General features: G+C 58.8%; 1 non-coding gene across 1 annotated transcript; it reads right to left on the bottom strand.

Moving 5' to 3' along the window:
* Positions 1-3,490: 3,490 nt before the first annotated feature.
* On the bottom strand, positions 3,491-3,609 carry LOC123751157 (5S ribosomal RNA). The gene has a single exon (XR_006772076.1). It is a non-coding gene; the product is annotated as a 5S ribosomal RNA (ribosomal RNA).
* Between the last annotated feature and the right edge of the window lie 250 nt (positions 3,610-3,859).

The raw sequence follows: 3,859 nt of genomic DNA, 5'->3' as shown, positions 1-3,859 counted from the left end.
GGCTCTCCTACACCTCCAGGCTCTCCTGTACCTCCAGGCTCTCCTGCACCTCCAGGCTCTCCTGCACCTCCAGGCTCTCCTGCACCTCCAGGCTCTCGTCTCCCCCCCACCTCTCCTGCACCTCCAGGCTCTCCCGCACCTCCAGGCTCTCCTGCACCTCCAGGCTCTCCCGCACCTCCAGGCTCTCCTGCACCTCCAGGCTCTCCTGCACCTCCAGGCTCTCCTGCACCTCCAGGCTCTCCTGCACCTCCAGGCTCTCCTGCACCTCCAGGCTCTCCTGCACCTCCAGGCTCTCCTGCACCTCCAGGCTCTCCTGCACCTCCAGGCTCTCCTGCACCTCCAGGCTCTCCTGCACCTCCAGGCTCTCCCGCACCTCCAGGCTCTCCCGCACCTCCAGGCTCTCCCGCACCTCCAGGCTCTCCCGCACCTCCAGGCTCTCTTGCACCTCCAGGCTCTCCTGCACCTCCAGGCTCTCCTGCACCTCCAGGCTCTCCTGCACCTCCAGGCTCTCCTGCACCTCCAGGCTCTCCTGCACCCCCAGGCTCTCCTGTACCTCCAGGCTCTCCTGCACCTCCAGGCTCTCCTGCACCTCCAGGCTCTACTGCACCTCCAGGCTCTCCTGCACCTCCAGGCTCTCCTGCACCTCCAGGCTCTCCTGCACCTCCAGGCTCTCCTGCACCTCCAGGCTCTCCTACACCTCCAGGCTCTCCTGCACCTCTAGGCTCTCCTACACCTCCAGGCTCTCCAGCACCTCCAGGCTCTCCTGCACCTCCAGGCTCTCCTACACCTCCAGGCTCTCCTGCACCTCCAGGCTCTCCTGCACCTCCAGGCTCTCCTGCACCTCCAGGCTCTCCTGCACCTCCAGGCTCTCGTCCCCCCCCCCACCTCTCCTGCACCTCCAGGCTCTCCCGCACCTCCAGGCTCTCCTGCACCTCCAGGCTCTCCTGCACCTCCAGGCTCTCCTGCACCTCCAGGCTCTCCTGCACCTCCAGGCTCTCCTGCACCTCCAGGCTCTCGTCCCCCCCCCCACCTCTCCTGCACCTCCAGGCTCTCCCGCACCTCCAGGCTCTCCTGCACCTCCAGGCTCTCCTGCACCTCCAGGCTCTCCTGCACCTCCAGGCTCTCCCGCACCTCCAGGCTCTCCCGCACCTCCAGGCTCTCCCGCACCTCCAGGCTCTCCCGCACCTCCAGGCTCTCCCGCACCTCCAGGCTCTCCCGCACCTCCAGGCTCTCCCGCACCTCCAGGCTCTCCCGCACCTCCAGGCTCTCCCGCACCTCCAGGCTCTCCCGCACCTCCAGGCTCTCCTGCACCTCCAGGCTCTCCTGCACCTCCAGGCTCTCCTGCACCTCCAGGCTCTCCTGCACCTCCAGGCTCTCCTGCACCTCCAGGCTCTCCTGCACCTCCAGGCTCTCCTGCACCTCCAGGCTCTCCTGCACCTCCAGGCTCTCCTGCACCTCCAGGCTCTCCTGCACCTCCAGGCTCTCCTGCACCTCCAGGCTCTCCTGCACCTCCAGGCTCTCCTGCACCTCCAGGCTCTCCTGCACCTCCAGGCTCTCCTACACCTCCAGGGTCTCCTACACCTCCAGGCTCTCCTGCACCTCTAGGCTCTCCTACACCTCCAGGCTCTCCAGCACCTCCAGGCTCTCCTGCACCTCCAGGCTCTCCTGCACCTCCAGGCTCTCCTGCACCTCCAGGCTCTCCTACACCTCCAGGCTCTCCTGCACCTCCAGGCTCTCCTGCACCTCCAGGCTCTCCTGCACCTCCAGGCTCTCCTGCACCTCCAGGCTCTCCTGCACCTCCAGGCTCTCCTGCACCTCCAGGCTCTCCTGCACCTCCAGGCTCTCCTGCACCTCCAGGCTCTCCTGCACCTCCAGGCTCTCCTGCACCTCTAGGCTCTCCTGCACCTCTAGGCTCTCCTGCACCTCCAGGCTCTCCTGCACCTCCAGGCTCTCCTGCACCTCCAGGCTCTCCTGCACCTCCAGGCTCTCCTGCACCTCCAGGCTCTCCTACACCTCCAGGCTCTCCTGCACCTCCAGGCTCTCCAGCATCTCCAGGCTCTCCTGCACCTGCAGGCTCTCCTGCACCTCCAGGCTCCCCTACGCCTCCAGGCTCTCCAGCACCTCCAGGCTCTCCTACAGCCACTCTTGTATATTTACCGAACCCCCTCCCCCCCCCCCCCTGTGCAGGGAATGTCGACTCTCGTTTAATTCTGTAGGTTCCTCAAACAGAAAACTCCCCCAAGCTCCTACAAAAATGGATTGTACTGCAATATGTATTCCTCCTGGATTTGCTTTGATCCAATCTCTGCAAGATTATGTGGCGTTTTTTCAGTTTGTTTTATTTTAAATACTTATTTTCAGAAGAGCAGTTGTTTGTTTGACTAATTATTCGACGTTTATCGTTTCTCAGTTGTCTATATTGTATTCTCCCGGTGAAGGAAGCCAAAGGTGTTAGCCTTTGGCAGGTTTATTGACCTCTAAAATAACCTACAAATAATTTAAACGAATTTATTAATCAACGTTATGCTTGCACCCTCATGTAAACACCACATCTTATGAAAACACACAGAGTCTCTCTCTCTCTGACACACACACACACGCACACACACACGCACACACACACACACACACACACACACACACACACACACACACACACACACACACACACACACACACACACACACACACACACACACACACACACAGTCTCTCTCTCTCTCTCTCTCTCTCTCTCTCTCTCTCTCTCTCTCTCTCTCTCTCTCTCTCTCTCTCTCTCTCTCTCTCTCTCTCTCTCTCTCTCTCTGTCTCTCTCTCTCTCTCTCTCACACACACACACACACACACATTTTCCCTCTCTTCATCCCGTGTTATTGCTCCCCCACACAAGCGACTTCCCTAAGTTACCCTCATCTCGCTTTTCTGTGCCCTCGCCCGTCACGCACGACCTTGCCTGCTCCTGTCCCTGCCTATCCTGGCCAGTGCTTGACCCGTGTCTTTCTCTCCTCGTGCAGGGCCAGGAGGGGCGGGCGTTGCTGCTGGGGCTGGCGCTGCTGGTGCTGCCATTCCTCCCGGCCACCAACCTCCTCTTCACCGTCGGCTTCGTCATCGCCGAGAGGATACTCTACATCCCCAGGTTGGTTCTGGTGTGTGTATTCACCTAGTTGTGCTTGCGGGGGTTGAGCTCTGCTCTTTCGTCCCGCCTCTCAACTGTCAATCAACTTTTTCTACTACTACTTTTTTTTCCACGCCGCACAAACACACACACACACCAGGAAGTAGCCCGTAACAGCTAACTAACTCCCACGTACATATTTACTGCTAGGTAACAGGGGCATAGAGTGAAAGAAACTCTGTCCATCGTTTCTCGCCGGCGCCCGGGATCGAACCCGGGACCACAGGATCACGTGCCCAGCGTGCTGTCCGCTCGCTACCTGGAACAAAAAGTTCCAAGTAGCACGGGCTATGGTGAGCCCGTTCCAAACATTATTGCCAACAGCATTTGGTGTTCCCAGGCGGTCACCCATCCAAGTACTAACCAAACCCAACATTGCTTAACTTCGCTGATCGGACGAGAAGCGGTGTTCTCAACGTGATATGGCCGTTGGCGATCGTAGCAGGAGCAACAGCAGCAGCAGCAAGTTATATGTATATATCAGCAGTAGTAGCAGTTAAAAGTACATTAGCAGCAGCAGCTAAATCACTAAGAAGAGCAGATAGAAACAGCAGTAGCAGTTACACGAGGAGTAACGGTTCTATAATCGCAACAGAGACAATACCCAGCATCGTTAAAAGTTGAATAGCAGCAGCAGCAACAACAACAGCAGTTGCAAAAGCAGTAACAGTTGAATAGGACGAG

The sequence above is a fragment of the Procambarus clarkii genome, chromosome 53 (genome assembly GCF_040958095.1).
Source record: "Procambarus clarkii isolate CNS0578487 chromosome 53, FALCON_Pclarkii_2.0, whole genome shotgun sequence".
Taxonomy (NCBI): Eukaryota; Metazoa; Arthropoda; class Malacostraca; order Decapoda; family Cambaridae; genus Procambarus; species Procambarus clarkii.
This window is presented reverse-complemented; position numbering and strand designations above follow the sequence as displayed.